The sequence below is a fragment of the Ochotona princeps genome, chromosome 9, assembly GCF_030435755.1.
Source record: "Ochotona princeps isolate mOchPri1 chromosome 9, mOchPri1.hap1, whole genome shotgun sequence".
Taxonomy (NCBI): domain Eukaryota; kingdom Metazoa; phylum Chordata; class Mammalia; order Lagomorpha; family Ochotonidae; genus Ochotona; species Ochotona princeps.
The window spans coordinates 10,875,093-10,900,019 of NC_080840.1; the positions used below are offsets into that span (position 1 = coordinate 10,875,093).

At 49.8% G+C, this 24,927-nt stretch overlaps 1 long non-coding RNA gene across 5 annotated transcripts in view; it reads right to left on the bottom strand.

Annotated features, from left to right (window-relative positions):
* Positions 1-24,927, bottom strand: part of LOC131481132 (uncharacterized) — a 260,332-nt gene that overhangs the window by 208,696 nt on the left and 26,709 nt on the right. For all 5 annotated transcript variants that reach the window (XR_009246051.1, XR_009246053.1, XR_009246052.1 and 2 more), the window contains exon 2: positions 10,910-11,024. This is a non-coding gene — a long non-coding RNA (uncharacterized LOC131481132). The remainder of the gene's footprint in view (positions 1-10,909; positions 11,025-24,927) is intronic.

Here is a 24,927-nt window from a genome sequence, read left to right on the forward strand (position 1 = left end):
CAAATCAGACGCTTGCACTGGTTCCTCCAAATCCCGCAATGTTCCACGCCATCTCAATCTGGAGAAAAAAAACTTCAAAGACATCACACACGACCAAGATGGCCAAGACCTTAGTGAGAATCTCACGTGTGTGGGCAGCACTCAGGCCAGCATCAGCCATCTCTGCCCACCACACAGCTTCCACACGCTGCTGTGGATCACGGCTGCCACCAGTTATCACCAGCCGTCCACAGCAGTAGGTTCCATATCCACACGCTCAGCCACAGGTTGAAATGTTTTCAGGGCCTGACACAATGACTCAACTGGCTAATCTTTCCCCCATGCAAGTGTCAGGATTCCAAATGGGCACTGGCTCATGTCCCAGCGGCTCCACTTCCCATTAAGCTTCCTGCTTGTGGCCTGGGAGAACAGCAGAGGATGGCCCAAAGCCTTGAGCACCTACATTCCTGTGGGAGACCCACAGGACACTCCAGGCTGCTGGCTTTGGGGTGGCTCGGCTCTGAGCATTGCAGGTATTTGGGGAGTGAGTGAACAAATGTACTTCTCCTCTCTGTAAATCTGCCTTTCCAACAAAAATAAATAAATCTTTAAATTTTTTTTAATTTCATCTATAGTGAATGTGTACAAAAGTCTTTCTTGTAATTATTCCCTGAACAAGACGGCCTAGCTATTTACATGGTATTTGCATTGTATTAAAATTATAAGTAATCAAGACACGATTTAAAGCAAAGAGTAGGATCTGTGGAGGTTATATGCAAATGATACATACCATTTTATATGCTGCACATCCATTTTTTTTAAAAGAATTCTTCCTATGTTTTTCAGTTTAACAGAATGGCAGACACAGACAGTTCCCACCTCCCAGTCACTCCTCAGATGCTCACGACACCCAAGGTTGGGTCAGGCTGAGAGCAGCAGGCATCTGACTGGCTTCATCTGAGTCTTGCACATGAGTGCAGGGACCCGGCCACGCGAACCATCTCCTGCTGCCTTCCCCGGGAGAGCTTCAGCACGAAACGGGAATCACTAGCAGGACCAGAACTCCAATAAGGCAGCGGGGCATGACACATGCTAAACTACATGTCACATGCTAAACACAGCGTCTAAACGACTAATCAAACACCTACTCGCATCCAGGAATTCTGACAGGTAACACTTCACAGATACTGAGTGACAGCTGGACTTAAGAGAAGTAGTCGAGCGTAGTAGGGAAATAAGTTCAAAAGACAGGGCCCAGAACAAATTCTGAGTTTGCTGCAGCATGCTGGGAGCAAGTAACTTCATTCACCTGCTCACCCTCAATGTTCTGTCCCCCAGGTGTGGCACAGACCCCTGGAACTCACTGGTACTTGTTCTTCCCCTGAACAACCCACACTCAGTTTCCTATGTTCTCCTGGCAGCAGAATGCAGTCAAGAACTAAATTGTCTTGGCTATAATTGTCCAAAAGTGATCCAAAAATTGTCCAAAATGAGGAAGTCTACTACAGTGACACAATAAGATTAAGAGGGGAAAAAAAACATTCAATTTTTATCTAATTTACAAATAAGTGTCAAGTAAATGTAGTAGTAAAAACAAACGGCTCAAGTATAGATTCAAGGTCACAGAATGGTTGTGCACTCATTTCATTAAAATTACTATAGTGCGAGGCTAATGCCATGGCTCAACAGCCTAATCTTCCACCTTCAAGCACTGGCGTTCTGGCTACTCCACTTTGATCTAGCTCCCTACTAATGGCCTGGGACAAACCTGCACCTCCGTGGGAGACCTAGATCCATCGCAGCATGTGGGCAGTGAATCAGCAGTTAGAAAAGCTTGCTTTCTGTCTCTCCTTTCTGTGACTCTCCCTTCCAAATAAAGAAAGAAACTAGAGTGGCCACCATCTGCTACACAATTTCAGTTCTAGAAACGCTCCCCTTCTAATCATCCATTTGTAGGATAACATGAAGGTTTTAATCACAGAAAGGAAAATGGAAACACTGCTGCAATATCTGGGTTTTTGCCAATATCTGAGCTATACTCTCTGAAGAGTATCCATCAGGCCTATTAACTAAATCCTCACCTTGTATGTGCCGCTCTCCCATACGGATGCCAATTTGTGTCCCTGCTGCTCCACTTCCCATCCAGCTCCCTGCTGTGGCCTGGAAGGCAATCAAGGATGGCCCAAAGCCTTGGGACCCTGCACACATGTGGGAGACCCGGAGGAGGATTCTGGCTCCTGGCTTCAGATTGGCTCAGCTCTGGCCGCTGCGGCAACTTGGGAAGTGAATCACCAGATGGAAGAGCTTTCTCTCTGTCTCTCCTTCTCTCTGTATGTCTGCCTTTCCAATAAAAATAAATCTATTTTTTTGGGGGAAAAAAAAGTATCCGTCTCATTCACACTTGGGAAAATGTAAGGTAAGGTTTCCCTGCTTCATTCCTGATGACAAGAGGTCTTTGGGATATTACATAGCCAAGAACATAACTAAATGCACAGGCCTTTCTTGAGTGATCCTAATTCAGAACCCCATTAGCTTAGAGTGTGTCTCTTTCTCTCTTATCACAGGTGGTGGCTTCACTCACTATGCCACAACACCTACTCCTAGCTCAGTATCTTCAACAGAAACCCTTGTTTGCTCTCTTTTCAACCCATGAGTCTGACTTCTGCACAGCACACCACACAAATGAGCCCATTTTGTTTGAGGATGATGTCAACTAGCAAAAAGTTATCTGGTATAGAAAGTACAGATGACTTCATAGTCATTTTATAGTTACAGAAGTTCCACCATGTGCCGAAAAGCATAAGAAGACAGCGGTGCACATGAGGCCCCACCAGCAATGGAGGAAGTCAGCAAACTCGGACATCATCCGCTGCAGACTCCAGCTGCTGAAAGTCCTGGTCTCGCCAAGAACGCAAACTGCTGTGATGCATCCCAGCATCCAGGAAGAGGCAGGCAAAGGCAGGCGTGCTGATTACCCAGAATTCAACCCAGCTCTTCAATGTCTAGTGTCTACTGAAGGAGACAACAAAGTGGCCGGCAGCTGAAATGAATCGGATATGCCACCAGAGCTTCCTATAGCAGCAGTCTGGCCACTACCTGAGGGCTATGAATCTTTTTCCAAGGCCTAGTTAGCCAGAGTCTGGGGTCCCACATCCCAGGCCTGAATTTTGAACTAACCATTAAAACTTACATGACTTACGCAAATTATACAGTCCCTTAAACTGTTATTTTCTTACCAGTGAGAGGGGGCAGGGGGATGATAATATTGCTTCTCCATTACGTTTTGGCTGAGGATGAAATAAATTAATGTAAGGAAGCACCTAGCTTCCCAACTCGACATGCAATTACCCATAAGTCTTCTACAGGAGACACATCCCCATCCCCAAGTCACCCCAAAACTGCAGCTAAATCCCACATATTCTCAGTCTCCAACAAAGCCCTCCCTATCCCAAAAGCAAACCCATCATTTGGACTGCATCTAGAGTCCAGGGCAGATATGGAAACTTTCCCTTTCAAGGAACAGGGATTTTCTTTCTTTTTGCTAGAAACAGTTCGTTTGTTTTCTTACTGTTTTTGACAGAGACATGAACACAAATACTTCACATTTATCTACACTAACAAGAAATGGGATCAATTTGTGCACAAATGGCAACTTCTGTGGACCCGAGAAAAAGGAGAGCAGGGAGTGACCGCTCAGGGACAGCCAAGGTGATGGTTGGGAGAGGGACCTACCTGCCACACCTTCGACACACCCTGCCTGCCACCATCACAAGGCTTCCTTGAATCTTAGCACTTTGACAGGTAATTGATTCAGAGGCCAACTGTTTTCAAACACAGGCCCAACCAAATTCTGTGCTGGAACCCTTTGTGCTGTGAGCAAACTCACTGACCTAGACTCTCTTCAGGCCCACTGACTACCCTAGCTATGGGAGGCCGATCTGCATCTGGGGGGTGACCTAGAAAAGCTCTCCAGACTCACCTAGAGAACTCATTTCCTAGAGAGCTCATTTCCTATGTAAATTCCTCTCCCCAGGCAGAGGGAAGATGCTGTGCTTAGAAAAATCCTGATACTCTTTTCTCAGTAGACACAATTCAGGCCAGCAGCAGAAAGAACTCCCCAGAGCCACCTGAGAAAGTGGGGGAGGGGAACTGCACCCCAGAGAGCGCCTCCTCGCCTAGAGACCGGCCAGGCATTCTGTAACTTCAACACTGCCCACTGTCCCATCCCTCCCCCCCGCCCCCCATGCCAACCCTTAGGCCTCCTCACTGCCAAGGCCTCCAGCTGTTCCAGCTACCTCAGAGGTAGAGGCCCCACACTCCTGAGCCTGCCTCCCGGCTCTCCAGGCAGGCTCAATCCACAGTGACAGCAGGGCTCCTAATGACACTTTTGTTTCTCCTTAATAGCCGGCTTCCTGCTCCGCTGACAGCTGCTCTCCTTAGGGAAGATTCTCCAGCTAAGGGGAAGAAAAAAGAGACTGACACAGTAGGGGAGAGAATCTGGAATTACGGAGTTTAAAATAACAGCCAGGGACGTTAGGGGTTAAATTCCAGGCGTCCTGCTTTCTAGCGAAGGGCTGCTGGGCCATAACTGCTCCCATTAGACCCTCAGTTTCTGCTGCCATGAACTTGGTCTCAGCCCTTAGGGCTGGGCTGGGCACTGACACCATCCATGTGCATTACGATGCTGCATGCTGCCTAGGCACAGCTGAGATGCCTACTGCTTATTCATGGTAACCAGGTGGGTTCCCAGAGTCATTTCAAGGTGCTCCCAAAATACGCAAGACACAGGATACTGGCAGGCTCTCATGTCCTGCTTGCTCTCTCCTGCCCTAACTTGCTTATTCACTGCCCTGGCACTGTTCCTGTAAATTAGCTCAAGCTGGAACTGAGCTCCTCAATTCAGGATCGAGGAAGCCGCCTGAGGCTGACGGTGTCCTCCTAAGTCCCCGGTACGCATAGCCAGGCCTGGAAAGTAGTAGTATTGGTGCAAGAGATCCCAGGGGCCAGCAGCAAAGGGGACCAAAAACCAAAGGCGGTCCCCTGAAACGTCCTGAGGCGCAACAAAGTCCAGTATGTCCCACAAAAGACCAGGCTGCGTGGTGACTCAGAGGCTGTATGGCAAGGGATGACTCAGCAGTCCCAGCAAAAGGCCAGACCAGCTGCTCGCCCCTGAGCTGCCTCCAGAAGCAGGGGGTCCCGTGCCAGGCAGGGTACGAGTCAGCCCAGAGGAATGCCCCATCCTGCCTGCCTGTGCCCACTGCCGGCAACTCATGCTGCTGGCATCTCAGCAGGGCCACGTGACAGCTCTGTCGCTGAGCCAGGGTAAACAGGCGGGAACAGGAGTCCTGCTTCCCGGCCGCCTCTGGGGTGAGGTCATGCCTGCGGCAAGACTGGGGCAGAGCAGGCAGCCCATGGGCAGCTGACTACCAGGATGCGGGCCGGTCTCCCTGCCCACTTAGGCTTCTGCACTCACACTTCAGCTTCTGGAGATGGAGGGAGACGAGCCAGGAAGAGAAAACGCTGGGATAAGGCCAGTGAGCAATGAGAACCACAAACCTGACTTAGCTTCATGCTGTTCAGAGAGGTAGATAGCATCTTGTCCGTTCCTTCCTCTTGCATTCGTTCATTTTCAGAGCTCCAGCACAATCACTTGCCCTAGCGCTTGAGGTCACACTACACCCTGGAGGAAGCCTCTGCAACCACCAGCCTGGGCCAAGCAAGTACCTCATCTCCCTAAGGGGTGCCAGCCCTCAGGTAACCAGTGCATTTCCTAGCAAAGCCTCCAATTCTCTTGTTCCTCTCAAAATGCTATGCCACGCAGGGCCACCTCTTCCTGAGTCTCTGCCAGGACTCCCCAAGCCTCCTCCCCTGCAACCCACCAGCTCACTCCCACTGCTGCTTGAGGTCAGTGACCTAGGTAGGAGGTTCCATCTGACTTCCTCCGCTGGGACTCAAGGCTCATCTGCAGCCCACTAAACTCACAGTTCAGGCCCACAGACCATGCTGTCCTCGTGTCAGCGGAAATCAGGACATTGTGAGGGACAGCAATGCTTTTTCTCCCAGCAGTTGCTAAGCCAGCCAATGTCACTCACTGTTACCTGAACACTATTTCCAAGCCAACTGGGCTCTGTGTAAGATGCCACAGAAGCAGAGAAGACCAGGACCTGGGAACTCTGTGCCCATAAGCCCCTGTTCCCCCGTCCCCAGTAAGGGGAACAGCCAGGCCATCAAGAGTCATCATCTGTGGCCAGAATGGTAGACAGGAAGGGAGGAAAGGCTGGGCCAGGTTCCAGTAACAGTAACAACACAACAGCAGCAAGGGCTCTTGCAGACTGAGGCCTCCACAGGTGCCAAGGACATGGCCTGCCCTCGAATCCAAAAGCAATCATGCTGGGAGATCAGGCACCAGGTTGTGCAATTTTTCAACATTAATTCATGTAAAATCCCAATCCTGAAACAGTATGTTATAATTTCCTATTTCACAGATGAAAGCTGAGGCCCAGAGAAGTTAATATTGCATTCAAGATCACACAGCTATATTCAAAGCCAGGCAGGCTAGTGCCAGAGTCCATGACTTACCATTACCCATGACAGCCTCACTTCCCCAGGGCTCCCAAGCAGAGGATGACACACCCAGCAGAGTTCAGAACACTCATCCAGGGGCCCACACTGACTCACAGCAGGAAATGTCACCCAGCTCTCTAAATGCCCAAATATTTCTCATGAGAGCTCCTGGCCCACAGCCCCTTGCCAGGGGACGCAGCTGGTGCTGTAGGGTTCATAACACCTGGCATACTGCTCTCATCACCGTATGGTTCCAGCCACAGTCACTGCCGCTAGTTTGGAAGTCCACCCAAAGCAAACACGATCCATCGTAGCTGATAGTGCCGTGACTCAGTTCTAAGAATCCTACAAGCAAAAATTAAGGCAGCAAACGCAAGTGCCTTGGACCCCGGCTATGAGCCACAGACAGTTGGCCCAGCTCCAGGTCGTCCCTTCAGGCACTGGCTGTTGACTGGGATACAAGCCCTGCAGACCTGGGCATGGATGTGGGACTTTGGACAGTAAAGCACAGCCAGGGAGACCCAGAAGGATGACACCAGTACCTGGAAGCACAAAGAACAGGGAACAATTTGCCCTAAGTCCCTTTATCCAGGCCTTAATCCTGCTTGGACAAGCAATAACCTGGGCAGCCCTGCCCCTTCCCAGGCTATCCTGGAGTGAAGGCATGAATGAAGTCCAGTGCAACATGCCCCCTCCAGCTCCTGAGATGTTCCCCTGTCCTCAGACCTGAAGCCCAGTAAGCACTGAGGCAGCAGAGCCCCACATCTGAACTATCAGCAGTTTACAGAAGCATGGACTGCTTGTCAGCTAGAGGCCAGGCTCTGGGCTAAAGAACTAGGTCACAATTCAAGACTGAGCTTGGATCAGAAACTCCAGATTATCTTAACCCACAGCCCCCATTCTAGCTACAGCGCACCTTCTTCCAAATGGACAGACAAGCTAGGAGAGCACCACCCCTAATGTGTTAACCAGACCAAGGCTCACAGAGAAACCCACATGGCCAATGAACCCCATATCATTCACAACACCCTGAATTCGCCTGCCACTCCCCATCACTGAAATTTATACTTAAAAGCAAGATGGATTTCCCCAGCAGACACTCTTGATGTAACATGCGGCACTTAGAAATTTTCTCTGTAACATCAGTTTCTTAAGACAAAGCCACTAAGACTCATTGCCATGGTTACCTACCAATGAGTCCACATGACAGACTAAAGGACAAAATTTACAAATCAATCTTAAATTGTCTAATCCCATGAGTAGACACTAATTTCATGCTTTGAGGGCCACTGTGAGTTCCACACAGGGCAGGCACACTGATTGTTCTTAACACTACAGCTGTCCGGGCACAGGCTCTCCTACCACTGTATGCCATGAGACAATCACAGTGCTCCGACACCTGTGCACACGCCACCCACGCAAGTCAAGAGCAGTGGTTCTTAGTAACACCACAGCTGTCCGGGCACATGGCTCTACCACTACTGCATGCCCTGTATGCCATGAGACAATCACAGTGCTCCGACACCTGTGCACACGCCACCCACGCTTGTCAGAGCTCCCAAGTCAAGAGCAGTGGCATCAAAAACCAACAGGGAAAAAAAAACAAAACAGGCCCAGGATGTGCTCCCAGGTGCCCCTCACCTGGGAGGTAGCACACCCACCTCTCACAGTGGAGTGCCTCACTGGATGCCCAGCTCCTGCCCACGGCATCCTCCCGAAGCAGACCCGGAGAGTGGGGTGTGCGGGGGCCAGTGTGCTGCCCTCCCTGTGTTCCTGGTCCTCTCCCCAACTTGCTGCAGGCCTCTGCAAACCAACTCCCAACATTCCATCAGAGAAAACCTCAGAGATCAAAAATGTGCTGCAAATCAAAGATCAAATTATTTTGAAAATACTTTACAAAACACAGGTGTCTGTCCGGAGCTGATTAGCAGTTTGGTGTGGCAGAAGGCTGAGCACTGGGTTCTCTTAAGCAAAGGAGCATTTTGTCCCGGCCACCTTCCCCAGGGGTAGATGGCAGGGTCAAGCCCTCCCCTACTTTGACCTTGAAGGGAGTTTCTAGTCCCTCCCAGCCTCTGCCCTAGCTACCAACACACAGGATGCACACGTATTTTCTTCCACGCACAGACACATACAGTCCAGGGACCCCATTTTTTCTTCTCCTTTACCTGATGACCTAGCCAGGACAGTGATGCCAGCTACCCATGGGCCCTAGAGGATTCCTAGGTTCCTACCTTTATCTGGGAGAGAACTAATCTTTGTACCTCCTGGGAACACCTCATTCTGCAAGCGGAGTCCGGGCTACCAGAAGTGTCTTCTTGTCGGCAAGTTCAAGGCAAGCAGACTAGGTTGCAGTTCACCTCACTCCCTTCTGTTCCATCCCCAACTGAGCTGGTCTCACCACAGACACATGAAAAAAGGGAGAGGCCTTAGAGGTCCAAGAATGGAAAACAGCATGGCTGCAGCCTTGGTACAACTCTGCCAGGCCTTAACCCCACTAGCACCCCACAGGCACATATCTGCTGCCTGCTCTCCAACCCTGCACTTGGCCGTGGTAGTCTCGTTGACAATAACACCCTCTTCCCCACTGAACTAGACCAGTGAGAGCTGGCACAGGGCTGACTCTTTTCTGCAACTCTCTTCCCAGTAAGTCAGAGCCCACAGCCATTCCTGGAGCAAAGATTTCACTCCCCTCCGCCCCCACCCATGCTTGTAATCCCCTTTCACCAGAACCCAGTGACACGCCACAGGCCTTCTCCACTGGACGCTGGCATCACACATCCACTTCAAGGCCACGTACACACCACCCTGTGTCATGCAACTTTGACAAGTACTGGTCAAGTGCTTTGCAGAACCCCCTGGGCCAGCATATGTGCACGGTGTACCAGGAGTGTGTGCCTTGGACCGGATGTGATGAGAAAGGGCACTTGACCACATTGGTCTTCCTCTTTTAAACCAAAACCCAGGACCTGGAGCAGTAGCATAGTGGCTAAAGTCCTTGCCTTGCATGCACCGAGGATCTCATATGGGTGATAGTTTGTGTCCCAGCGGCCCCACTTCCCATCCAGCTACCTGCTTGTGACCTAGGAAAGCAGTCGAGAACAGCCCAAAGCCTTGGGACCCAGCATATGTGTGGACTGGGTCATGGGGAGGGCAGGCTGAGCTATAGTTGTATACAAGAGCCCAAATGAGATGTGGCCCAGACTAGACAAGTCTCCTGCACATGTGCAGGAACCAGAGCCAGTGGAGGTTGTGGTGGGGTTACTGGGGCTGCCCCAACTAGGCTGCAGTTCCAGCTAGTGTGTGTAAGGGCCAGGTCTTCAGCAGGCTGGGTTGTGCTAGGCTGCAGTACCTGCCAGTTTGCATAGGATATAGGAACTGACTATACAACTACAATCACCAGTGTGCATGCAGCTGATGCCAGTGCTAAACTGAACTGGACTCTACCAGCTGGGACGTGCCAAAGTTAGGTCTGGGATCACCCCAGAGGAGGTTTCTTAGGAGACTCCCCAGCTGGACCACTGGACTCAAGGCTGTGGCCACAGGGAAGATCATAGGATTTGTGGTCCGAATTTGGAGCACATGCATGTGTCAGGACCAAGCCTCCTCGACTGCTCATGTCTGTGCAGTGGACTGCATGCCCAGGTGCATACGGGAGACAAAGCAGCCAGCCAGCTCCTTAGGCCTGCAGAGGACAGTGAGTGCCGGTCAGAAGATGGAGCACAGAATGGGTTGAAGAACTCTCCTGGCCAAGCTTTGGCGGCAAGTGTCCAGGTGAGTGGACGCATGGGGGAGGATTCTGTCAGCCAACAGATCTTGGAAGGATTTTCTGAACCCTGGAGCAGGGAGACCTACAGCATCAGAACTCTCAGGATCCCTCAAGCAACACCCTTGCAGTATTCTTCTCCACATCGGAGTTTCTAGGATGACATCAAGTGGACATTCACCATCCCTGGGTACTGATGTCATTTGGCAGCTGGGAGTGGTCCCCCTCCCCTACACAAAAGAAAAGGGATATTGGAAGCATCTTCCCCCATGCCTCCATCCTCCCCACCCTAATCGGTGGTCCTCATAGGTATGCATCCTTGTCAATCATGCAAACAACATCAAAAATAAAATCATTTAAAAAAAAAGAAAAAGAAAAGATAAAAGTCACCTTCAGGCCCTTCCCTGCCAGGTCCCTGCCCCCATAGGCTCCTCAAATATGCACAGGCTGTTTTGATTTCTTGGGTCCCTTACAGAATTGGGGCAAATGTCTGTATGTCCCTCTGTATACGCACATACACACAATTCCCAGACAAAGGCAGGCATGCAGCACCTACTGCTGTGCCCAGGTTCCTCTTTCTCCACTGGAGGTTTGAAGACCTACCCTGGTCGTCCACAAAGCACTTCCTCATTCTCTTCTAGATCCAGTCCACTGCACCGCGTGTCATTTCCTGAACCAGTCCTCCAGTCGCAGATATCTGAGTGGCTCCAGTCTTTGGCTGTGATAAAAATGTTACCATCAACAATTCTGGGCACTGTTTTTGCACAAATATCTGTAGGTCTGTCTGGGAAGGAAACATGCTGAGGTTCCAATACGAGATTGCGAGATCAAAGGGAACCTGCATTTGAGGTCTAGATAGGAAAGTGACCTTAAAGAGGGCTGCACCAGCTTGCCTTCCCCCTCCAGTAACAAATGTCTGAACACGACAGATGTGCCTTCTTTCCCCTTGCAAGTCAGCGACCAGCCTGTGCATACACAGCCTAACAGGGGAAGTGCCAGTCCCCATTTGCTTTCCTCCTTTGAAGACTTGGTTTGGGATCACAGATTTAAGTGGCCCTTGGGACACTTCTGCTGCAAACTATTTTCCTACCCTAAAGAGCCAACTGTCACACATCCAAATACCAGCTGTGGCTCTGGTCGCAGACTAGACTGCAGCTGGTGGGTGCTACCTGGCACTGTGGGCCAGCGTCTCCAGCCCGCACAGTCACTCATGCAGAAGGAGGTCTTCATGCAGAGGCAGGAAGTCTAGCAAGGAAAGGCTCAGCTGAAACTGGAACCCAATGGGAGGTTTCACATCAAAGAGACAGCAGTGGTGAGGACTTCAGAGCAAAGGAGCCTACACAAGCTTAGTCAGTTTGGTGGGAGTGTAAGACAGCATACACACCAGCTCGGCCCTGAGAGCAAACCCAGGAGCCATGTCCACAAGGCAGGTACACGCCCACCTCATATTCTTTATACTCTGGGACATGTCAAGAACAGTTGCTGTATTCTCCCATGATCTCACGGCTCCTTTCACACAACAAGCCTCTACAACACGCCTTTCTGGTACTGCTGGGGGCTAAGCTGTGTGTACTTCTTCAAAAGGCTCCCAGGCAGATGGAATCTCTAGTTCCGACTATGGCCTGGCCCCAAGACTGCCATGCCAGGGACCTTAGGGCAAGCAGTAAGGCCTTTCCTTTTGGAAGTGAAACCACATCAAATAGGCACTGAGCTTTGCCCACAGTCCTGCTGGGCACAGAAAACCACTGGTGCCAGAGTCGTCCACTTTAACCATCCCAGGCACACGCATCTGTGCCAGGCCTTGAGCCTCTAGACGGGAAAACAACCACTCAGCGCTGTGAGTGTCTCAATTCTATGAAAAATTCTCCCCAAGACCAGAGACTGCTAAAGACACTCATTGTCTTAAGAACTCAAAATTGATAAAAAAAAAAAAAAAAAGATGATGATATTGGAGGTATTAAATTCTAGGAATTTAAGTCACTGCTACAAAAGTTTAAAGGACTTTAAAACTTACCCAGTTAATAAAATTTAAATTTTGTTAAAAATAACAAAAATGAACAAGTAACGAAATAATTTTAAAATAGCTTAAGATGCAAAACAAAAGAAAAAAATAGCTTAAGATGCGTTAATACATCTCTGCAAATAACAATACCGTACAGGTTTCCCGGGTCTGGAAGCAGGGAGTGACAGTTACAGTATGAAGACGTAAGAGCTGACAAGGCTGAGTCTCTACCGCAAGTTGCCTCCCCTGTCACCATCAATGCTGCCTTCCCCTTCACTGGAGCCTGCCTTCCCCAGCGCCAGATAGACGAGGCTCTAATCCTGCACTGAAAGGGAGTTTACTGAGCAGACATAGGCCAAGCGCTCCCCGCATTATCCCCAATAGCCCTTTGAAAGGCGCAGATGGGTAAACTCCCAATGAATCCATCAGGAGTTGAAAATACCATAAATCGAACGCACATTTAATACAATTCAAGGAAAATCCGAGCTGAGCCAAGCAGCACACTGCAGAAGGTTGGGGCTTCCCCCTAAGTGACCCTAGGGGGCAGACTGGGAGGTCAACTTCTTGCCGCGGCCCAGCTTCTGGGGAGGGTGGGACTGCGCAATCAGTCCAAGAAAACAGACAACTGCTTTCACTCCGTCACGAAGTCTAAAGCTCAAAGGTCAAAGTGTCCTGAAGTTGGGAACCACCCACCCATTTCTCAGAGGCGGAGACTAAAACCGGCAGACGCTGAAGCCTGCGCTGTGCGTTTGCAGGGCAGCTTCTGCGGCACGCAAAACGGCAAAAAAAAAAAAAAAAAAAAACACCAGGACTCCTGCCTGCAAGGGGCTTCCGGGCAGCTCGGGGACATGCTCACAGAATTGGGGCCGGTGGAACCAGGCGTTGTTGGCGCTACAACCCGCGTCCAGCGTGCAGTCCAGGGAGCCACTGGCCATGGGAGCCCACAACGGTGCCTTCCTGGACAAGGCCAGCTCAGTGCCGCCCTGTTCGGGGAACCCAGCCAGACAGGAAAGCACCCGAGTCCCCACAGCCGGGCGGGTCCCCTCGCGCGGGGGCTGCCCGCGGCTCGGCCCCGACTCAGCCTGCTTCCCCGGCAATCCAAACAGGATTCACTGCCCACCGGGGACGGGCTGCTATGAAGTTTTCCACTGGAACAAGATTTAAACGGAGCAACTCAAAACACGGCCTGACAATGGGCCGTGATTACCAAGCGATCCAGAATCTTCTCAGTTCACACGGTGTTCCTTTCTCCTTCCGGTCTTTTGGGGTCAGCACACATGCGCACATTCATAGACCAAGCTCAATCTCGCGCTAACTGGCGGGACAGCCGGCCGCCTGACCAAGAGTCACTTCCGGGACACGGTGCGCGGCCTAGCGGCTAAAGTCCTCACCTTGCACACGCCAGGATCCCATGCGGGCGCCGGTTCTAATCCCAGCAGCCCTGCTTCGCTTCTAGCTCCCTGCTTGTGGCTCTGGAAAACAGTCAAGGACGGCCCTAAGCCCTGGGACCCTGCACTCTCATGGCTGACCCAGAAGAGGATCGGGCACATGGCTTTGGATCGGCAGAAGCTCCGGCCATTGCTGCCACTTTGGAGTGCGAGTCATCGGATGGAAGATATTCCTCTCTGTATTTCCAATAAAAATAAATCTTAAAAAAAAAAAAGTCAGTTCCGGGCCTCATCCGGAAGAGGAAAACAAAATGGAAGGTCTCTGTCCACACCCTCCTGATGAGGGCGTCCTTGGTATTCCAGCAGGTCTGCTCTAACTGCCCACTTGCTCCACATCCCTCAGGCCCTTTGGGGTGGCAGCCCCTCACCCCACCTTGCCGACCTTACCACCTGCGCCTCCCCATCTCTGCTCATCCCTCACTCTCTGGTTACCCTCAATTCCAATCCAACGTCTGTCAGGAAAGAGACGCCTCTGGGTTCCATGAGTGGGTCCGCAGTAGGTGCCCCTCCACTGAGGTCTGACAATGGGAGGGCAGAGGAAACGGGTCTTAATGCCACAGTTGGGTGCCAGGGAAATTATGTTACCAGAAATGCCTGGTGGGTTCTTTCCTCAGCTTAGTATAGAAATAAAAAGCCGGGAATCTGTTGCAAATAGAAAAGTGTATTTGCGAAGGGACCAGGTGAACAGGGAAGGGAGGGAAGGGGAAAGCACCTTCGGAAAGGAAGCCGGGAGGTGGGGTGCCTCTCGAAAGGGGAGGGAGAGAGAGACACCAAAGGTTTGAGGAAGGGTCTTGGGATTTTAAGCCTTCCTTGACCCCTCCTTGTTGGGCGGGGAACCTACAGGTAAGATGCTCCCCACTGATGATCTCTTAATTAGTTAGAAAATGGGTGGGCAATGCTGGTGCCGCCCACCTGAAGGTGTGGCCAAGACCTCAGTAGGCCTGGATGGTCTCAACAGGAGGCCCTGCCCAGCAGTCCCAGCTCTTGGCAGCACCACTCAGCCACACTACACCCTGGGGTACTTTCACCCTCCCAAACCTCCCCTGAACTCAACATAGTGGTCTTCAGGATCTGGACCTATGGTTCCAGTAAGGGTGACCTTCAACCAAGCTCGTATCTCTTTTAGCTTCTTCCTTGTGAAATGAGATGATAACAAATGCACTTAAGAGTAAGGCAATGAGAATATCAAAAGGCACTCAGTAAACAATAAAAAGAAGATCTTTGGCTCCACCGGCTTACAGGCCACTTACTTTAACTCCGCAAAGATCCTCCAGGTGACAAACCTGCAACCACACGTTCCCAACATTCCAGAGCCCCAATCCCACTGCTGGTGTCTGCCGAGACCCCCCAAGGCCACTGCCTCGCAGAGGACTATGCGGGGCCAGTATTGCACAGCCCTCACTTGTAATGCCATTATCCCATATCACCAAGCCTCAGATCCAGCTCCGTGATAAAGGCGCCTTAAAAGGCAGCAGAAGATGGGTCCCTCCCACCCATGAGGGAGGCATGAATGGACCTGCTGGCTTCTGCTTTACATAGGTCCAGTCCCAGCTACCATGTCCATTTGAGGGAATGAACCAATGGATGAACGATCTGTATGGGTCACTGTGCCTTTCAAATAAAATTGGTCAGAAAAATAAAGAACCACCTCACTCTGTATAAAATTTGTTTTTAAAATTCATAACCAGGGGACACCACTGTGGCACAGTGGATTAAGCTGCTGGCAGCAGCGCTGACATCCCACATGGGTGCTAGTTTGAATCCTAGCAGCTCTACTTCCAGTCCAGTGCCCTGTTAATATACCTGGGAAAGCAGCAGAACCCCTAACTGCCTGGACTTGTGCACCCATGTGGCAGATCAGGAAGAAGCTCCCAGGTCCTGGCTCCTGGCTGCAGCCTGACCCAGGCGCAGCTGCTGCAGCCATTTGAGCAGCGAACCAACGGATGAAAGAGCTCTCTCATTTTAAGTATTTCTAATAAAATAAACCTTTTAGAGATGCATAAACAGTTGTGTCTGTTTAAAACTATCTATAAAAAAACAACTACATCTGATATTCACAATGCCACAGGAAACTAAGCCAAAGAATCCCAGCCCATTGGCATCAAGCAGCACAAAAGTTGTGGACACTGGGCAAAAACTGCATCCCAAGGGTGAGATGGGGGACAAGTTCCCACCCTAGGACTCATCCTTCACCTCCAAGGGTGGTTCTACAAGGCAGCAACAGGGAGGGGATCCAGCACTCAGCTGGGCAAGCACGTCCCTTTTTTTTTTTTGTAATAAAATATTTATTAGGGGAAACCCAGGAAATTGGACAGGAATAACATACATTAACATTATCCACATCTGTTACAATTTATCAAGGAAATTCTCCCCAAAGCCCACTTTCCAACAACCAATAATGACATCACAGTTTTTAACCTTCCTGTAACTTCTGGCTTTCAAAACATGATGTTTACATGGTAAAGCCATCAGTAACAGCAGCGAGCCCATCTCTCAACATTCCTTTTTTTGCTCTAGCTTGTCACATGCTGGAGCCTGCGGGCCTGAGTGAGCAAGACTCAGCTGGACAAGAGGAACGCCCGTGGCCTCTCCTCCCCACGTGATGTCCCCAACCTGAGACCCAATGTCCATCGACACAGCCGATCAACGCCCTTCCGGAGGCTCCTAGTCGTAAACACGACTGAAGGAAGGGGGGCTATCTGCCAGCGGTCAAATGGAGCAGCACCATCAAGAACGCCCAGAAAGAAGGCCTGATTCTGGCCCAGTAGATTTTTGTCTATGTGTGCCAGTGTGGGCAGATCAGTGAAGGTCAACTGGAAAGAAGTGCTCACATTCACTGCCCATCAATGAATGGAAGCCTCCTGAACAGGGGAGCGCGAGAGGGGATCCTCTCCTCTGGCAGCCTTGGAAGTATTGGATGCAAATGCAGTCCCACTCCCTTCACCCCATCTGCAGAACAAGCTCCTTATTTTCCCTGTGCTTCAGACAACCGTGAGAATTAAACAATCCAATGCCCAGACAAGTTGTGTCTAGTCATTTCGCCGTTGGCTATAGTACCACTTCCATCTTCTGCCTCCGCACCTATGTGTGCTCCACTCCAACGAGGATATTCCACCCCTCCACAGCTGAAGTGGCTTCCAAAGCAGTCACTCTGAAGCACGAGTTACCTGGTCCAGCCTTAACCTGACTCCTTCAAACCTGTGATGTCTACCCTCTAGTGGAGCAGCCACACTGAAACCAAGAAACAAAGCACATTTTTTAAATAGTGATTGATACCAGAAAGGATATAGGCTGGAGAATGAGCCTTTGTAAGTGACACAGTCTGAGGAGATGGACTGGAGTTAGGATGAGCCTTTTGAGGTGGGAAGCCGAAGGGCAAGTGTCCTGTGGCACAAAGAGTGAGGGTCAGGAATGGAACAGAAGAGCAGGGTGCTGGGCAACAAGGGCAGTACAATGAGATGAGGCTAGGAGACAGGCAGAGCCAGGATGCCCAGCAATTCTAAAGACTGGATAGCGGCAAGGGGAAAGTTGTTTGGATACTTAAAGTTCTTGTGCCAGCTAATAGATGTAGAAGAGATCATAAAGGAGCCACAAGGGAATCAAAGTGACGAGGGAGGCAGAGACTATGAAGACAGAGCTAACAGTGGCCTGCACTGGAGTGGAGACATGGGAAGGGCACTCTGGGGAGAAAGGGTCTAGACCATGCTTAAAATGAAAGGCAAGACCCCTACATGCTAGCATAGCCCACCCAAGTGTTTTTCAAAGACCAAATTCGCAGGCCACATCTGAAAGTATTGGGGGTTGAGCCCAGTCCTTGGGGTCTCCACAAGCCCCCTGGGTAATTCTAACATCCTCTGAAATCAGAATCCCCGAACAAGGTGCTTGATAATGTTAAGAAGCACACAGGTATATGCCTCAGGGATTGGCTCCATACTTCTCCCTATCCCCAGGGCCAGGCAGAGCTAGAAAAAGTGAATTTGTCCAAAGGGACTGATATCCACTTACTCCACCTGAGGCCAGGCCGTGCTAGAAAAAGTGAGAAGGCATCAGGCCAAACCAGAAGGGGTTAAGTACAGCCAGCACAACAGGAGAGCTGGACCAGAAAGCAGGAGCAGCTTCAAAATGCCTACAGCCACTTACCACATCCAGAGCAAGAATGCAGGCAATTCTCAGAGTCCTCAAGGCATTTCTGTCCAGTGGCAGAAACGATTATAGAATGCCTGCCTCCTGACCACAGGTGATCTATGCAATCTACCTCAAGCTCTCAGCAAAGCTTCCTGGTAGGATCCCACATAGGGACAAAGGGATCACGCACAACTAGTGGGTAACACAGCCAGAACTTGATGTGAGGAGTTCATAAAAAAACTCACAGACTTCCACTCAATGATCCTAAAGTAGTCTCTTTTTTCCTCATTCCTCTCAAGTGTTAATGCCTATCACCCAAGATGACCCAGAAGCGCAGAACCCAAAGGCCAAAAACAGACAAGAACCCATATGGCCTTGCCCATCATCCCGTCCTGCGCACTCCGTGATGTATAGAATGGGGGAGAAGAGAGAAGGGCAGATTCTCCTCCAAGGTATTCAGTGTCTGGAATGCCAACGCTCACTACTGCTCATAAAAAACTCCACAAACATCTAATAGTCTTAGACCCAATAGCCTACTCAATGTATAGAATTCTACGCACTTCATCCAACTGTGTGAAAATCCAACCTCTTTTGGACTGTCTTTAGTGCCATTAAGTTTACTCTCTGCATTTATCAAGAATGTAGAACGATCCAATAACCACTTTATGGGCTACACACCATGTTAACCACAGCAAGAAGGCCCATTAGTAATAGCCAATATGTCAGCTAGTCGACAGCTTATCTGGAATGCTATTTAGAGAATTCTAAGGGTAGTCCAAGCTCAAAAGAAAACAAGGTCAATTCCAATTAGTGATGCCTGCTGCTATGAGAGTAACACAGAGAAAGAGACAGGAGACTCTCCTTCCAAGAACTGCACACCCCATCTCCATTTATGACAACAGCCCCCCATCAATCCTTAAAGCCAAAAATGTAAAAGTCATCCTTGATGTTTCTCCCCTACCCCTCCATGTCGATCCACAAGGATGTCCTACTGGCACTGCTTCTTTCCACTTGTTCAGCTTACACTCAGACCAGGCCACAGTTACTCTTACCTGTTATAAAGCAATCTGGTCCTCTCAACCCCACCTCTACCCGATGCAGAGAGAGCTGCCATCTCTCAGCCCTGCCCCATTTGATCACCATCCCAAATCTACCTTCTCACTTCTGCCATCTGACTCTCCCACTGTTCCTCACACAGCCAGGCTTGTGGCCTATCTTCATTACAGTCTGCTATGATCTGAACAGGAGCTGGTTCCCTTGAATCACACAGATGTTTAAACTCCAAGGTTTTTATATTAAGATTAATGGACTAATGGTTGATGGGTTGAGGATGAAAGCTTGATCCAATTACAGGGCCTTTTGGAAGTGACTGGATTGGATTAGGTGGCTAGGTTAGGACCCCACGAGCCAATCATGATGGCTTTGTCCAAAGGAACCAAGGAAAGGTTAAAGAGGGGTATGCTCACTGCTTCCTGGGTCGTCACGTGATCTTCACAGCGCATGCACTGCCAAGGTAAGCCTCCTCTCTCATTGATGATGGAACTAGTGAAGATGCCCAATCTTGACCTGTGAACCCACAAAAGTGTACACCCTAATTTCCTCCTAAGAATTCCTCCCAGGAGAGGGGGCAGTTACAGCTGAGCAGAATAAGCAGGCGTTGGTTCAAAAGAACACAAGCAGCAGAAGCCTTTGTTGTGTGCAGGGAAGGGGACACGAGCAGCCAAGACCGCTGGCCTCTGGGCTGCTCAGTCAGGCCTGTGGCTCTCCTGTCCAGATCAGGCACAGGACTGGATCACCAGGACAGTCAGTAGCCCGAGGACATGGGGTGGATACAACTTAGGCTTAAGGTTTCTGGAGGCAAATTGAGGGGTGAGGAGGCAGTACTGGAGGGTGAGCAAGTGGCCTGGCCTGGGGTTCAGGGGACCTGGTTCAAATGAGCAACTGCAAAGAAGACAGATTGTTAAACAATAGGAAGCAGGATCTTTTACTACCAGGCGGATTTTTAAGGACTTATTTCTTATGCATCGAGGAACTCAAATATATCCATGGCACAATTTTCCACAATTTTCAATTAGCCCAACTGTCAAAGCTAAGCCCCCTCTTCTCCCCAAAGACCCTTGCATCCCTGTCATGGCCACCATCATGGTCAACTCTGTGCATCTGCCCAGACCACAGACTATGTCTGTGTCTGTGTATATGTACCTCCTTCACTCACAAATGGAACAGTTAGAAAATTCCAAAACAGCCACTTACCATCTGGAGCCTTCTTTGTCATTCACTGAACGACAAGCTTGGATGGGTCCCTTCTGACGGTAAAGACTCCAAATGACATAGCTGCCCGGCCAAGAGCCATCAGCTACCAGCTGGAGGAGCTGGAATGCATGCTCATTGGCTCCAATTCTGCAGAATCATCAGGGCTGAGGAGGTCACCTCTGAGAGCCAGGATCAGGACGGGCCAAGCCCCTCAGGGGCATCACCTTGCTCAATCTTCACCATCGCCATAGAAGTGAGGGACTATTATTAATATTCCTCTTTTACAGAAAACAAAACCAAAGTCACATGACTGCTGGCCAAGTAAACCTTTCTCAGCTTCATCATTTTGGGGGAACACACTTAAAGCAGGGACACATAGCTGCCCAAACTTGCACGCTATAACCTGGGCCTCTGTGTCTTTTATCCAAGTCCCAAGCTTTTGATTTCCATGAAAGGATCATAAATTGGGATATGGCTGGGGCTGGTGCTGGTGCTGTGAGGTAGCATGGTAAGCTTGTTGCCTGCAGCACCAACATTCCATATGGGCACGAGTTTGAGTCCTGCATGCTCCATTTCCAATACAACTCTCTGCTAACATGCCTGGTAAAGCAGCAGATAGCCCATCCTTGGGCCCCTGTACCCATGTAGGAGATCCAGAAGAGGCTTGTAGCACCCGGCTTCAGCCTGGCCTGGCCACAACAGCTGCAGCCATTTGAGGAGTGAGCCAGCTGCTAGAAGACTTCTCTGTCTGTGTCTTATCCTGTCCCTAACTGCCTTTGCAACAAATTAGATACATATTTTTAAAATGGAGAATTGCAGGGCCCGGTTTGGTAGCCTAGAAACTAAAGTCCTTGCTTTGCATGTGCCAACATCCCATATGGGCACCGATTCTAATCCCGGTGGTCCTGCTTCCCATCCAGCTTCCTGTTTGTGGCCTGGGAAAGTAATCTAGGACGGCCCAAAGTCTAGGGACCCTGCACCTGTGTGGGAGATCTGGAAAGAAACTCCTGGCTCCTGGCTTTGGATCAGTGCAGCTCTGGCTGTTGAGGCTGCTTGGGGAATGAATCAACAGATGGAAGATCTTCCTCTCTGTCTCTCCTCCTCCTCCATGTATATCTGACTTTCCAATAAAAATAAAATAAACCTTAAAAAAAAATGGAGAATCACAGCTCCGCACTCAGCAGGCGGGTCACATTCACCCTCCAACCATTCTACAACCAGTGCTACCAACTAGTCTTTCATTCAAAGAGAACGAGACCTCTGGCAGCTCAGTGGCCTTCGCAAAGGGCCCCTGAGTGAGAATGCACCTGCTGACTGGTCTGCACACTAGGGCCAGGAGCCTTTCCACTCTGTTCTTGTGACGTCAGAGCACACGCTTGCATGGGAGACCACTGGAGTTGTTCCCATTTTCTCAGACAGCAAAGTACGCTGTTTAAATCTAACCCCAGACCACCATGAGAAACGGGCACAGAGCCTAGAAAAGGCTGTCCCCGTCCCCTCAGCAAGACCCAAGCCTCCCTGGCCTCTCTCTGAGACCATATTCACAAGGAAGCAACTACAAGGAGAAGGCTGGATGTCACTTGGCAAATACAAATGCCAAGTAGCTGAGGAATAGGTACTCAGAGCCCCAAAAACATCCAGATCCACCGACGTGGCAATTGCAAACCCAGAAGTCTGCCCCAAAGAAACCTGAGAGACTGAAGTAGGTTTCTGCACCCACATGCAACACAAAAACACACACTTGTCTCAGCACTGCTTACAGGAAAAGCAATACGCAACATGAATAGTATATGGGAAAAACTGGGGGAAAGACAAGCTGTTCTTGCGAACGGATATTGGAACATGATGCTGCATTGTAAACTTGCTCTTTAAGCCACATGGGAATGTTTATATTATATTGAGAAAAAAAGTAAAACTGTCAACATTAGCCAATCTTAAAATATGGAAAGGAAAAAGCAGCAAAATGTGTTCACATTAATCATTTTCTTCCTTATATTCAACATTTCCCATAATTTCTACCAAGAAAAAAAAGCATACTTATTCATATAAGCATTATTTGAAAGAAGTGATGAACCATGCTCCTGGATAAAATGAGTAACAGCCAGGCCCATGTTGTGGGCAGCAGAAAAAGCTGCCGCATCCAATGCTGACCTCCCACGTAGGAGCCAGTTCATATCCCAGCTCCCCGAAATGGCCTGGAAACAAAGTGCAATATGGTGCAGGTGCGGGGGACCACGTCCTGTATCAGGGACACCCATATCAAAGTCTGGGCTTTGGCCTGGCTTACAGCCACTTGAGGAGTGAACCAGCAGATGGAAGATCTCTGTCTCTCTCCCTTGATGACCCTTCCTTCCTTCTTTTTTTTTTTAAGATTTATTTGTTTTTATTTTAAAAAGTTGAATTTACAGAGAGAAGGAGAAACAGAGAAAGATCTTGCATCCACCGGTTCACTCCCCAAGTGGCCATAACACTCAGAGCTGAGCTGATCCCAAGCCAGGAGCCTCTTCCGGGTCTCCCACATGGGTGCAGGGTCCCAACACTGTCCTCCCCTGCTTTCCCACGTCACAAGCAAAGAGCTGGAAGGGAAGCGGGCAGCCAGGATTATAACCGGCACCTATACAGGATCCCGGCTCATATTAGATGAGGACTTCAGCTATTATGCTACCATGCCAGGCTTGCCTGCCTGCCTTCCTCTCTCTCTCTCTTTCTAAGATTTGTTTATTTCTATTGCAAAGGCAGATCAGATTTATAGACAGAAGGAGACACACAGAGAAAGATCTTCCACCCTCTGGTTCACTCCCCAAGTGGCCATCACACCTGGAACTGAGCCAAATCGAAGCCAGGAGTCATGAGCTTCTTCTTCTGGGTCTCACACACTAGTGCAAGGTGCCGAGGCTTTGGGCCGTCCTCTACTGCTTTCCCAGGCCAAAAGCAGGGAGCTGGATTGGAAGTACAGCAGCTGGGACATGAACTGGTGCCCATACGGGATTCTGGTGCTTGCAAGGTGAGGATTTAGCCATTGAGCCACCACACAGAGCCCTCTGACTTTGAAATAAACAAATAAATCTATTAGCCCTTGGAAAGCAGCAGTGGGCATCAACCACATACTCTTGATTCGTCGCGCTGTGCTTTTCTGACTAGCTAAGTTTATTTTCAGATTTCTGCTTCTGTCAAAACATGCAGTAATGAGAGGACCAAAGACAAAGGTGCTTCAAGGTAGGGAGGTAATAAAGAACTAAGCAGGCGGGTCTGCCATGGTAGCCCAGTGGCTAAAGTCCTTGCCTTGCATGCACCAGAATCCCATAGAGGTTGCCGATGCTAATCTAGACTGCCCCACTTCCAGGCTTCAGATCGGTTCAGCTCCAGTCATTGCGGCCTTGGGGAATGAGCCAGCAGATGGAAAATCTTTCTCTCTGTCTCTTTCTGTAGATCTGACTTTCCAGGAAAAACAAATATCTTTAAAAGTCTTCAAAAACACTTCAAGAAATATTTTGAATTTCATGTTTGGGAAAATTTTAGAAAAAAAGAGAGAGAGAGAGAGAACACAGCAGGCAAGCCACAGGTGCCGATAGCACTGGGAAGCAGGAATCTCCAGGAAGCAACCCCAGAAACAGAGTGGGGGTCCCTGATGGAGCCCAGCAACTACCAGAAGATACCTACAGATACAGCAAAGCATTTCTTCTAGGGAAAGGAAACGAAGAAAGCAACTAAGGATTAACCAAGGGAGGTAAAGGTGACGGGAAAGCCCAGGGCCAAGAGAGCTGCATAGCAAGGGTATGTGATGTGAGACTATCACACGGAGCTGCCTGGACCACCACCTAGAAGCCTGGGCTGCAAACACTGTTCACTAACCTGTCCACCTTTCTTTTTTTTGAAGGATTTATTTACTTTATTGGAAAGGCAAATCTACAGCAAGGAGAAAAAGAAAAATCTTCTATTCTTTGGTTCAATCCCCAAATGGTTCCAATAGCCAGAGCTGAACTAATCCCAAGCCAGGAGCCAGGAGCCAGGAGCCAGGAGCCAGGAGCCAGGAGCCAGGGGCCTCCTCCAGGTCTCCCATGTGGGTGTAAGGTCCCAAAGACTTGCATCATCCTCTGCTGCTTTCCCAGGCTGTAAGCAGGGAAGTGGATCAGAAGTGGTGCAGCTGGGACATGAACCAGCACTAATATGAGATGCTGATGTTTGCAGGTGCAGGGTTAGCCTGTTGCGCCCCCACGCCAACTCCTAACTTGTCCACTTTCAACACCAATCTACCAGTTGAGGCACCAAAGTCTGAATGATGCATGTGGAAGACAGAATACAAGGGTGACAGGCTTTGTCAGTCAGTGTTCATATACAGATGCCAAAGAGTGTGAAAGGGACGAGGCAGGCACCTCATCTCTCAGGTTCAGCAGGTGGGAGTCCCTGGTATGCTAGCCAGGACAGGAAGGCCAAGGCTGCAGAGGAGAGCAACACGCACAACCAAGCACAGGATTCTGGATTTTCCACGGAAGCCTTCCCCACTGGATTTTAAGACACACATGGTTTATTCAAAACAAAATGCTCATTTCTTTTAGAAAGTTGTTGGGGCACACAACTTAACAGCAGGAGATGTAGGGGCTCCCCACCTCAGTGTACTCTGCCCTCCCTGACAGAGCCCTTTCAGCAAGCTAAGGTCTGCAACTCCCAATGCACAGACCCCCTCAAGGCATGAACTCGGTATTATGAGGGGCTTCCTATGCAGAGATGAAAGGGATAGCAGGTGTGTACCAGACATACATGCCACTTTATAAAGCTCTTCACTTTAGCAGAAC